The sequence below is a fragment of the Sparus aurata genome, chromosome 17, assembly GCF_900880675.1.
Source record: "Sparus aurata chromosome 17, fSpaAur1.1, whole genome shotgun sequence".
Taxonomy (NCBI): domain Eukaryota; kingdom Metazoa; phylum Chordata; class Actinopteri; order Spariformes; family Sparidae; genus Sparus; species Sparus aurata.
The window spans coordinates 11,705,043-11,718,925 of NC_044203.1; the positions used below are offsets into that span (position 1 = coordinate 11,705,043).

Below are 13,883 nucleotides of genomic sequence, written 5' to 3' on the forward strand. Positions count from 1 at the left end.
TTCCGTGCAACAGGATTTACAAGATCAGGATCTTCTCCTTTCTTTTCTCCAAAAGTCACTCAAGCGTATATAAACTTAACCTGAAGGTTCAAACTAAATAATGAGTTTGTAGCTCAGCTCTTTTGTCAGGGAGCTATTCAAACCGGAGGGCTTCAGCATGTGGAGAAAAACGCACCACTTTGGTTGAAGTGTCAGAGTCCATATTCATCCTGAGCTCCAATAATGCAACACACTTGAAGGACCCGTTCCTCCTCGTGTATTATTCAACTCTGCTGATTACAGTTTAACTGATGCCGTCTTTATATTTCACACAAGTTTAATAAAATGTGGCTTGCTTCCACATTCTGTTCACTGCAGCTCTGATCAAACTAATACTTTGTCTTTTCTGTCTTTTTCTTTTTTCAGGTGAGTGCCCCTTCCTCTGTCACGTCACTGCTGTCGGCGGATGATCCAGAGCATCTGAACCAATAAGTACTGTGATTGATAGATCTGCTCTGAAAGACCAGTAGGCGGACACTTGTTATGTTTCTGCCTTGGCTGACTCAATGAGGCGGTTTGCCTAATGTTTTAATGAAGGCCTTTATTTCTTATGGGGTCAGTAGAAAGTCAATGAACGGACCTGCAACTGTGCTGATTAACATGCGGTCAGTGTTTGAGCTTGAAATGGAATCCAGGTTCACATTTGTCTTTTAGGCACACTATGCTGGATTTGTCAGTTGCTGTTTGTTCATTTTAATGTATCTATTGTAAACCCACAATTCAAAGGGTGTAGTAAGCCATTCAGGAGGATATTAGTTGATTGTTAAGTCTCACTGTGGGTTGGCGAAATCACCAACCCAAAGCGTAGGTATCTGAAAAAGTACTGACAATTTCTGCTGGAGAGCCACCAACCCACAGTGTCGGCATTTGACAACCTGAAATCCTTCTCCGGAATTGCTGACACATATTGAACACTCCAAAACACTGAGAAAACAAGAACATAGATAGATAGATAGATAGATAGATAGATAGATAGATAGATAGATAGATAGATAGATAGATAGATAGATAGATTGCTAGATTGATTGCTAGATAGATAGATAGATTGCTAGATTGATTACTAGATAGATAGATAGATAGATAGATAGATAGATTGATTGATTACTAGATAGATAGATAGATAGATTGATTACTAGATAGATAGATAGATAGATAGATAGATAGATAGATAGATAGATAGATAGATAGATTGCTAGATTGATTACTAGATAGATAGATAGATTGTTAGATTGATTACAAGATAGATAGATAGATAGATAGATAGATAGATAGATAGATAGAGATAGATAGATAGATAGATAGATAGATAGATAGATTGTTAGATTGATTGATAGATAGATAGATAGATAGATAGATAGATAGATAGACAGATTCGTATTACGCATAAGAAGTGTGACTCAACCTGCCTCAAGTCATTCTTCAAAGAGTCAAACTTCTCATGATTCAGAGGAGGTGAGGTCAAGACCTGCCCTCACAGGCCATAACTTCCCTCTGAAGTACATCTGGAATGTTTTACTCTCAGTATGGTAAACCAGAGGAGGGGCTGTAACACCTGGGTGTTGCCTCGCCCCCATAACAGAGCAGGTCACTTTCGCTGCTTTGCTTCACCCGCTCAAGGTGTGTCACGGGGAGGATGAGCGGTGGCGGGCTCATGTAGTTAACATACGAAAGTATCCCTGTGTTCTCTTGCAGTGCTCTGGGAGTCATTGGGACTCTGTCGGTGGTCTGCTTATGTTGATATATCTGCTGTTCAGTAATTGCAGAGTGAGAATGGTTGATAAGAGATAAGAGAGTGTTGCTGAAGTGAGTGTGTGGGTGTGTGGTTAAAGGGCGGGGTGAGGGCAAACAATGCTAGTTCAGTGACTCTGAGCTCTGCTCATGAAACAAAAATGCCAAGAACGCGCGTGTGTAGTCGGACGATGTCGTTAGAAAACGTGTGTTTCCACACGTCAGGGCTTCGTCCCGGAGGTGTTTGAATAAGGGATGTCGTGTGTGGGTACAGCTATCTCTCTGTGTGAGCTCCGGTGAACACTGGTTCACATTTCGTCACCTTAGGGCGAGTACTCACTCTTTCTGCGACCTGGACACACCTCACACGGTCGCTCTGGCAGCTCAACAAAGCAAGGTCGTCAAAGGTGATCCAACTGGTGTGCCTTTCCCTTCAAAGGGCATGCCGCTATTAAATCCATTTGATACTCTATTATATCTAATCCCCCAGCAGTGCATGTGTTCCAGGGAGGCAGAATTCACTGGCAAGGTCAATGTTGCCACAAGAGTGTACTGTTCATAAACTTTTCAGCTGTGCAATGGTCCATGTGTGCTTGCGGCACAGCTAGCACCACACCTTTTTATCAGTGCAAATTTGCCTCCCTACATTTTAAAATCACAATATTTACACGTGAATTCAATCCATTTTGCATGTGATGGGCTACTTTCACTTGTAAATTAATATTTCAACATGTGGAAAAAAACAATGTCACATGTGAAGTGAGCATTTTCACAGGTGATTTTCTACATATTTTTGAAAATTTCCACATGTGAAATCTACATTTTTATATGTTCATATGGAAGTTGCATTTTTTTCCCAATTGGAAAGGTAACATGGTCCATGAAATCCCATGAAATTTGCTTCCTCATGTGAATCCCATATTTTCATGCGCAACTGGTGACTTTCACAAGAATATAATGTGTTTTGTGAGCGGAATATTTTCAAGTAATTGGCTGTTCTTAGCACGTGGATTAGAATTTGCACATGTGGAAACGTGATACATGAAATTTTCTTTCTTAAATGTGAATTCCATATTTTTACACTGGCTATTTTCATCTGTGGTCTAAAATGTTAATATGTGAAGGGAAAATATTTTCACATATGAACTGGACATTTACACAAGTGATTGTTTTTTATCACAGAAATGTGGATTTCATGCAAGAAATTCCGTGGTATTTGCTTCTTCACATTTGAATACCAGATGTTCACACACTGTGATCGACTTTCTTTATTGTGAATGAAAATGACCACATACGTTTTTTGCGTGTGAATAATATACGTGTAGCCTGTTGTGGAGGCCGGGCTACACCGATCCTCACATGCAAATCCCACATTTTCACACTTTTTCACGTGTGATTTGTTATTTGCGATTGTCTTTTTTTTTCCACATGTGATTTATAATCGGTACATGTGGAACCAGAAACTCTTTAAAAGCTCACCGTGTGATTTTGCTTTTATGACTGTACTGTCAGAGGTGGCCTCAGAAACAACAAAGCATTTCTCCGAGCTGTCAGGAAAGTAACCTGATAGGTCGTTGGCTGGAATCACTCTGCTGTTTTGTCCCCACAGGGGCCACACGCCCTCAAGGACAAACTGTTACTACTGACTGTTACTCCTGTGGGCTCTCATTTAAGAGTTCTTTCAGGCTGTTTCTGTGGCAGTCGGTGGTAAATGACTCCGTTGTATTGTTCAGTGTTGGGGCCGTTCCTGCTCCCTGGTTTTTATTACACATTGGAAGGGGAAGCTGCCCATTGTTTGTGCTGTTATTCTCTCTTTAAAGGCAGGACTTTTAGTTGTAGGTGTCACAGTGGAAAACAGGATGTGGAGCCAAAGCAGCCATGAAGATCAGAACAAGCGAAGAGGAAAGCAAAATGTCATCTCCTGCAGCAGCGGGGACACTTAAACCACGGGGGCGGGGTTGTGACCTGGCTGTGTGAATAGCCCTTGTTAAATGAGATTAGCTGAGTAGTATAAGACAAGCTCGGTTACAGGGAAACTTATCGCGTGGCTCGGTATAGGTGTTTATTACTGCTTCCAGTGTATTGTACTTTGAGCGCGCACCTTGACAGTTACACACCTGATGTTTTATTAATCCAGCAGCTGTGTAGCTCTGGGTGTGGCGGGGGCTATTATTTTTCTTTGGTCTCACAGACAATGCTGTGTGAGAACAATAAACAACCCCGCTGGCATAATTAGAGCTTGATAAGATTAAGAAGTTATCATTTTTCCCGTCGCACACCACCTATTGGTTGATGCTCCGTACCTGCACAATATATCACATATTGATGTTTTTTATGGTTTAGTCAGAAACACAGCCTCAGCCATATAATCATTTTTTGTGACATATGTGCAAGGCTCTGATTTGCATATTTTCGTCACTACACTGCATGAAAGAACACGTTAGGTATATATTGCGCCATTTTTTTTTCCCCTCCAGTAATTACACTCTGCAGAGGGGCTGTGATTCAAACTGCCAGAGCATTCCTGAAGTTCATGAGGGGCACGACTGCAAGAGACGGCATACATCAAGTGTTATTTCTGCAGACAGTTATCATGGAGGCTCTTGGGATCTGATTGACAAAGTACCTGTCTGTTATGCTGCTGGGGCGTTGCTCTCTGTCCTCGCCCATTGGCAATGGAATGACAGGATTTCAGGAAGTAAAAATGCAATCTCGCTCTCCTGCATCTGAACGCCCTTCCGACTCCACATGGGAGCTTTTGAGGTGGAATCTCTTGCAGAGATAATATCTTATCTTTTTAGACTCGCATTCAAAAGAGCAGCAGCACGACTTCAGAATGTCAAATTTTTCCTCACTGCCGTGGCTGTTGTCATTCTTTCCTACATAATTGAGTTACAAGAGCCCTCTTGTGGGTGGCTCGGCTCATTGAAAGTCAGTCTATGAAAGTTAGAGAGATGATAATGATGATGAGTCACCGCTGTCTGAAACTGGACTCCGAAGCTGTGGGAGAATAGGTCTTTTTACTCCGCTAACACACCAAGTATGTTTACTGCAAGTCTGTCTTTTGTGAACCAAGCTGCTCCTGCAGTCATTTTTTTCTCTCTGTTCTGAGGAAAGAAAGAATGCAACTGATTCATTCCCTCCAGATGGACAGGGTTTTATGGGAGTGAGGATAATAAATCACCTTTCTGTGTGTCTGTGTGCGTTGGTACCAGCATTACTTTATGTGTGCTTGTGGAGGACACACCTGTATCGTGTTTTGCATGTTATTAAAGGTTGATTGTCAGGATGCCTATCTAAAAATAAAGCCGAGCCTCTTCAGGTTACAATGCAAATCCGCACTTCGCGACAGCCAGTCAGGAAGGCAGGAAGGAGTCTGGATCCTGTGTCAGGTTTTGCTGTTTGATAGCTGGTTGCCCATGGCAGCAGCAGGCAGCAGCGGCGGGCAGCCCTCGTTCCCCGGGACCTCAGCCGTGGACGGCACATGGTATTTGCCTAACCTGTGGGTTGTGTTGCTACAGTAACAGAGCCCAGCATGGCCACACCCATGTGTGGTTTGCAGACACTGACTCATCATGCAAATATTCAACGTTCTTTTTTTAATCCCTTAAATGTGACTTTGTAATTTTGTTTGGGACGTTGTTTTTTGTTCACTAAGCTGTTTTTTTCTTTATTCAAACTCAGATTAAAAGAGGGAATGAACTCGTAGCATCGGTGGGTATCTCTGTGTGGTGCAAACAGGCTGGTCGCAGTTGGCACTGCCTGGCCTCGTGCTCCCTACAGCCATTTTATACCCTCCCCACCAACCAGACTCCAGCTCCATTTTGTGAGGGTCATTTTATAATTAAGCTACGATTATGATTTCATTTCACTCCAATTGAAGGGCACACAATTATTAATACGATACTCACATGCCTGTATGGACATTGAAAGAGGTTTTTTTTTGTCGCTGTAATTATTCCTGGACTTGAAAATAAGACGCCACCAAGTGCAATTCCCAAAGTATGAAGTGTGCATGGGACAAAATAAAAATCTCATGTCACGATTGTCCTGACCAAAATGATTTGGATTTAAGATATTATCCCAGCAGTAATTTAGGACACAATCCTAAGTAATGATTAAAATAATCATACATTTTAAGGTCCCACTGCATAGATAAAGTACTGTTTAAAGAAATAGCGGGCATGTTCCCACCATGAACTCCTGTCATTCTTTAGTTTGGAATCTATAGTTCCTCATATCAGATTCAACTTTTTTTCATAGGGGATACAAAAGGCAAGCTGAGCCTTCAGCCATGGTGACAGGCTTGGGATTTTAGGTTGGCTGGATAGATGCAGGCTCTGCCTTTTTACGAGTGGATATACATTAGGAAATCAATATAGGACTTTACATAGTCAAGCTAGACTCAGCTTTCAAGTCATTGTGTGAAGATATACATGATTTTACAGTCTTTTAGTACAGAATTTTGATTTCTATCTCCTAGAAAGGCTTTTTTTTAATGTGCCTTGGTTAAGAGACACAGACAAGACTTTTGGAGAGCTTTCTTTTACAAGGAAAGACATAGAAACAAGCGGCTAATTTGCAATAGTTGCAACCAGGTATGTGCAGGAATCCATGCGATCTAAACTGAGATGCACAGACACACACTTGAGCTCCATGGCAAATGTAACCTCATAGACAGAAATTTGTGGTTGGTTTAACGATGAGCTTAGTCTAATGATGGCTCCCACAAATGTCTATGCAACGGGCTCATGAGTTATAAAAAGGGACTTTGGGCAAAATGGTCTTTGTGTGTATTTCTTTCTACAAAGGTAGTTCATGTTTATGAATTCGTTTAGGAGATAAGCACCTTTTTGTTACACGTCACTCCCATCGCCACAACCCCTTTAAGTCAATTGGCATAAACGGTTCATCAGCTGTCCCGTGACTCATGATCAACCTTTCAAAATCACGTCTGTAAATCCATTTGCAGCTTATGCACGTTCTTGGGATATGCCTCTTCCTATTGCCATCCCCCTCTTTCAGCCAATTAGCATGGACAGAAATACACACCTTCACACACAAACTTGACCTCCATGCCAATATCAGCCCTGCAGGGTGGATACTGACAGCCAAAGGGAGGGGAAAAAAACTTTTGTTGACCGACTAACCGGCACAGTGACCTATAGAGCTGTTAGGCACAGCTAAAAAATGTGAACCTATCCTTTAAGACACTGGCGTGTGTGAACCAGGGATTGTGTGGTGAAAATCCTCACTTGATTATCTTGTCATGTATGTCAACACTCCTTTAGCCAAGGATCAAGGGAGGGGCCCCGGAGTCATTTTGACATAACCATCAAAACTGATTGAAATGAGGATTATATTCTGACAGGTTCAGCATCCCACATATTAGTTTGAGCAAAGTGCTTCAACGTCTTAACTTGATCTCCTAGTTTTTACCCTTCAGGGTCAACTGCACTCATTGGAGATAAGCCAGAACTGATAAGAAACTAAACAGTGTTAGCTGTCACCTGCGGTCTCACAGCTTTCGAAATATGGTCGCACAGGTTGCACATTGAGAAATCCGTTTTCCTTGGAGCTCTACTTTGCGGGAGTGTTTTGGCTCGCTGATACATGCCTCCAGTTCTAAGATTAACTTGCTATTCTTTAACGACTTACAAAAAGCTTAATTGCTCCCCATAAACCAAGGAATAAGTATGCAAGAGAAAAAGCCAGAGTCGTTTTGGGTTTTCATTGGATGCCTTGGTTGTTCCTTTTGCAGACTGGCCCATAGTTCCTTTTCTGTCCTTCTCTACTGTATCTTGTGTCCCTGTGTCCACCCCTTCTTAATCGCTGGGGTTGAAATGTGCAGGGTTTCTCGAACAAGGCACCCAGTGTGTCTCTCAGAGCTAGTCGTTTACTGAAATAAAGCGTGGGCGCCGTCAGATGTATGCGACATGGGACAGGGTATCCGGGGCAGCAGAGAGGATGTGTCCAGCCTGGCAAGGCCCTCAGATTTATGGTGTAGATGTTCCTCTGCGTTTATGGGCCAGAGATGAAAAGATTCCCTTGTTCTTTTCTCACAAACACCCTCCCCTCCCGTTCCTTCTCTCTTTTAGACCCATTTTGCCTGCCATGTTGTTCTGCTGGATGGGCAGTGGGTCTCACTGGGGTAAAAAGAAGGAGTAGCAGTGTGGTTTCGACTGGGTGGTGAAGGCAGTGAGAAGGTTTTGGGTTTTGTTGGAGCCACCGAGGCCCTTGTATGAAATGTCAGTTCAGAGCAGCATGGAAGGAGGAGATCCTCTTGGTGATCGGTTCTGGCTCAGCCCGAAGAAAGGTAAGTGATTGAATATAGAGCAAAACCCAAAGAGGAGGCAGAACACAGTGAGGGAATGGTTGTCAGCATTGGTCGGATGAAAGTTTGTGTCATGAAGAGGTGTGGCCACATGCAGACAACAACTCAGTTTTCACGTTATGGAATCTGGAGAGTTGACTTGGCACTTGAGCACATCATGGATCCGTCTCATGCAGCAATAGTTAAGCTCTTTTTCTTGCACCCGAGTGGTGTAACACTTGCATGCTGATTCTGATCCCTGGCTGCTGTTGAGTGGAGCTGGCGTACAGCTCCCAGAGGAGAGAGAGAGCAAGAGAGGCGAGGGCTGGTTTAAATTTTCTGTCCGGATCTCACTGCTGGAACTTGTTTACAACACAAAGCGTTTTTGTCTCTGGATGTTTTCAGAACTTACCACCAAGACCTGATTTCTATTACTCTAGTCAGAGAGGCAGGGAGCATACTCTGCTTATTTTGACCGCAGGGAGAATATATATGATATGTACCCCTTTCCCAAAGTGCTGGATAATGGATGTAAAACGTGGCAGCGAGGTATACTTTGGCATTCTCTGCATCGCTCAAAGGGAAAATTGTCCATCATTATCCATGACATGGTAAATCTGTCACATTATCACTCCTGCTTTCAGCCGGCCCCCGTCTACCCCCTCATGGGTGGGCTACTTTCCAAGTCGGAGAGGCTGCAGGGGGCGTTGTAAGGTTGGACACATGGAGACCCTGCCACATGACAGACAGCTTGTTGGAGAGAGAGTAAGTCAGAATGAAAGGGACTTGGCAGTCTTTTTGGGTGCTCCTGCTTATTTTTGGACAGTGGGGAGGGTGAACGGAGGCATAATCTGTGACTTCATTTCTTTCCACTCTGGAAAAGGAGAAGTCAGTGTGATCCGTGACTCGTGGAGCGGAGAACATAAGCAAGGCCCGTCAGTTTTTACCTCAAGCACACATCACTTTATGGACTTTCCATGTGCATTCATGTGTATATTGGAGAAACAAAAGACAAGCGTTGGCATGTTTTCCTCTGCTCGCACAGTAGGCTATTCTACATGCAATGTCAGTACAGTTTTATATTGCCCAGCTTAAGCTTTCCCACAAAATGTACTCTTTGCTGAAATTTTCTTTCACTTTTACCCAGTTACACACACTTTAATTTGTGAAACAAAGTGATCCAGCTCCCCAGTTGCTTTTAACAAGCCTTTCGTAACTCCAGAGATATTTATGGGGCAAGAAAAGTTTGGTTTGGCAAAGCAACAGGAACAGTTTCTATAGTGTCTTGATTGATTTCAGAACATTACTTTGTCTATTGTCCTTCCCCCTCGGCTCTGAACAGAACAAAGAATTTCTCCCCTTCGACCGTAATTTGCGTCTTGTTTTTTACCTCAGCTGCCGAGAACAGTTGATTATTTATTTTTGCAGCGGCGTGAGGAATGCCAAAGACACCTCTCAGTCTGCTTCCATGCTCACCAGCTCCTAGCACACAGTGCCCCTTTGTCTGAAGCCAATCTGTGGTTCGACATACTTCTGTGGGTTTATGTTTGGTGAGACTGTATATACTGTAGAGAACTTTTTTGATTGGCCAGTCCCCTCACACACACTACCCTTCACGTCGTCAGTCGATGAACCCAGTAGAACAACCCAGTTACACCCAGAGTGACCAGGGACCAGTCAGTGCCAGGGGTTTAATCCTTGCAGCTTCATCCTTCTTGCATTTCAAAGTCTACTTTCTCCAGCTGTGGAAGCTCTAATTGACTCTCTTGTTCATGTTGTCACACATAAATATCAGACAAGGTTGTCAAAGGGGTAGGATGGGGTGAGGGTAGGATTAAGGCCTCATGCAGTCTGACAGCATGTTATAATTGTCAAGTCAACAAGTCAAGTATATATATAGCCACAAGTCACAAACCTGTTCCAGAGGCTTTCCACCAGAGGATTGTATATCTTTAGACCCTGGACAACTTAAAGGTTTGATAATGTGTGAAAATAATTTTCAAATACGAGAGGAATGTGAAAAATCTTCTGTATTTGACCCTTTAAAACTGCACCCACATTTAAAAGTCTATGGTGTCGCACTGATCCACTGCTCAACAAGCTGAGATTTACCTGTCAAGATTTATTGCCATGCCAAACAAAGGCAGGGAAGAAGACTGCTTTAAAAAATCCATTCTACAAATATTTTCTAAGGGATTACATGCACTTGGCACATTTATTGAAGTGGCCTGCGGGTCTCAGAAATATTGTGTGAGGCCCTTAAACATGACATGAAATACATGTATCACTACTCAGCTACTGCATGGAACAGCGCCCCTCTAAAAAGTTCTTTCCAGGTTAGGAATGACAACTTGTGCAAAGCTACCAATTGCTTGCTCTGTCATCAACGCTAATGCCGCTGGCTAAAATTACCTATTCGGCAGTTTACCACAGAAGTCACCATGAATAATGATGGTGTGATATGGTTGTGGAGAAATCTAGGTTTCAGGAAAAAAGGGATCCAGTCTGACTTTGATGGACTGAATAGGACAGATAAAGCTATCTGCCAAGGGATCAGACCAATCGGTTGGTTTCATCCTCTGGGTTTGTACGAAGTCTTTCCAATTGTTCTTGAGATATTTCACTTGGAACCCAAAGATGTCGGCCAAACAGATTGTCAAACTAGTATGTTGCTAGCATGGCTGAAAAAGCGTAAATGTGTTTTACCACTGCAGTTAGCATAAACTGTCAACAGTTACTTTTCACATGTGGTTCAAGAATGACAAGTATGTTTTCTTGACTTATATCACCTCTTGAAAAGATGCCTCAGTGTGTGACTTTACTGTTGCCTTTACTCCTCTAGACCAATACCTGCAAATTTGTGGTATTACTAACAATTTATGTATGATAATGATTTTTGGAATTGAAAAGCAACAACACAAAATCTGAATCCTCTTTGAAGCCTTTCTTTAAAGAAATATTGTTATTCCTGTTGTCGATTAATCACTTTATAAATTGTTCAACTGTCAACTAATTTAACAATTCAAACTGACTACCAGGAAAGGATATAATTACTGTGGTGAAAACCCCTGCCTCCATATAGAGCTGCTCACAACTATGTCTAACTTTAGCAGATTCCTGGGTCGGAGGTGTTTGTGCTCTAACATGCGTCGGCTCTGTCGGGGGGGCCACAGCTGTCCCTGGCAGAGGGGTCACTAGCCTTACTGTACCTTGCCAGGAATTGAACTCCTCGTGTCAACATAGGCTTATCGTCCAGATAAGACGGGAGCCCTCAGTCATTGCAGCATGATTCGTCATAGCTGCAAAACTGCAGGTCATGATTCAGTTTAGACTAATGGCCAGCCTTTCTGTGCCTGTTTTATCCACCTCATATTCTTTCACAGTCTGTGCTTAAAATGATTATGCAGCTGACAGATGGAAGAGACTTACTGTATTTGGCCCTGCTGCTCAGTTCAACCATCTAATGGCTTGATAATCATGCATTAAGCTCCTTGATACAAAGAGGACCCATCCTTCTGACATGTTCAGACATTTGCCTTTAGTTTCAACATCACCCTAACTTCTTGAAATGTAAGAACTTGCTCTAGCGGGTAAAGAGGCTCTGCTGACCTTTTACCTTCCCAGGAAGTGGTTGGAGTGGCCGGGATCCGATATCAGAATGGAGGGCACGTGTGCAGGACCAACAGTGCGCAGCAGCAGGACTTTACGGTGGGCCAGTCGCCAACCACCATGAATTGGTGGTGACAAGTCTATTCTGAGAACTTGTGGAGGTCTGAAGCATTGACTCCTAACCAGGAAACTATTCAGGCACTCTTCCTCAGAGTCGTATTATTCCTTTATCTGCTTCAATCAATCACGTCAGGCCTCCATTTGCGTCCGTCTGCTGCTGCGATCTCTGTTTATAGACTGAATAAAATTAGGCGCCATTAATACAAGAGTGAAATTAAGCCCCATTCCCCTTTAGAGAGTCTATTTGTGATCATTTATTAAGTGCTAATACCACCTCAAACATTCACACGGCTATTGTAACACCAAGTCACTGTGAAAACCAGCAGCAGCAGCACACCACCGACGAGGTTTATCATGGCTGGTGATACAGTATTTCTGCTGAAGCCGGCATATTTGATATTTGGATGGCTGAGGGGACTGGGCCTCAAGCCATATAAAGGGTCACTGTGGGAAGTTTGAAGTTCACTGAGCACTTTGTGCATAAACAGTGCATGAAATCACACCGATATGCGGCCAAGAGAGCATGGCACCATGCATGGTGATGCAGATTACCCCAAATGAGCTGGCTCTAGGCTCAATGTTTAACACATAGTTGCCTGGCGTGTCATTGCAGTTGATTCGCATGATTTTGGAATGTTATTTTCTGCTCGAGTTTGTTCCTTATGCGTTGTTATGCATGACCTCTGAACTACCAGCCAGACATTCAGCAGTGCACCATAAAATATGGACGAGTAATAAAAAGCTTAAGAAACCACTGTTCATGACTTAGAATAAACTTAAGCCCAAGCTTGCAGATTTACACACGTACAAGCCAGCTGCCACCACCCCCTCCCCTTACACGTCAGGCAAACCGCGACATGTCAGTAATAAAGCATTTGTTTCGTAAGACAGAGGAATGTCTTTCTTGTACAATGAACCTGAGAATTCATTTGACACTCCAGTGAAAACCCCACCCAGCCTTCAGATTGAATGATTAACTTTACATGCACCACAAAAGACAAAGTAAAATCATAAGGGTTGATTAAGAGCTTATCTGCTACAGGTGGGGTACATTCATGACCTGAGGCATCAACATCTGTAGAGTAGTCTGACTAGATAGATGTCTATGAACTGTTGTGTGCCAGGAATAATTTTCATGAGAGTATAAGCTTCCTCATTACACTATTGTCACAGACTCTGTCAGCTATCAGTGAATGTCTTATTTAATTTTATATTTATGTGTTGTTTTTAATGTGTTGACATTTAATGTTTGTCTGTGGTTCTGAGCACATGCTGTATGCAAGGCTATAAATTTGCCCTCAGACAACTTTCTTGATTGCTAACGAGAGCTTGACAATGTGCTAATAGTTTGCCTCAGATCCCATCAGTGTCTTTGCTCACAGTGGTCTGACAAATGACACTGTAGTCCAGCTGTCCAGGACAGCAGATTTATGGCCTGCTGCTCCTCTGCGTCCCTGAAAGTGGATATTTGGCTTACTCAGAACTGGCTCACTTCATTTGCCTGTTGCCATGGCAAATCAAATGAAAACAGTTTTCCCGCCAGTGTTTGGATGTGTAATGCTGTGTGTGGTTTCAAACAGCGGGGGGAAAATGCATCATTTCACCGCTGCTATAATTTCGCAACTGGATCACTGTGTTCCAGCGCGGTACCGTCTGCTCGCTCTTCTCCTCAGCGTGTCCTTTTTACTATTCAACGGGATGAGTGAACATGTTCCCCTGCTCCTCCAGTTCACTTTTCACTGGACACTGGCAATGACAGGACACTCTCACTGACACAGAGAGACGAACGGGAGACAGATGTACAGAAGAGAGCAGTGATCTAGGCAAAGAAACCTGATATCATGTTCCTGGGAGTGCTGAAAAGGTTAGCTATAATGCGCAGTTCTTTATATAGTCGCGCAAGACAGATCCTTGGTTCTCAGCTAATTCAAGGCATGGGGCACTAATGTTAGCCGCTTAAAGCAGCGGCACAACTTCATGCTGCTTTACAGTGTGTTGCATCACTTTAATGAGCCACTATGGGAAATACTTATTAGTCTATGTAGTTTCCTTTACTTGGTGGCTTGGTGACCCT

General features: G+C 43.0%; 1 protein-coding gene across 11 annotated transcripts in view; it reads left to right on the top strand.

Moving 5' to 3' along the window:
• LOC115567390 (plectin-like) overlaps positions 1–13,883 on the top strand; it is a 142,865-nt gene that overhangs the window by 61,708 nt on the left and 67,274 nt on the right. The window lies entirely within an intron of this gene.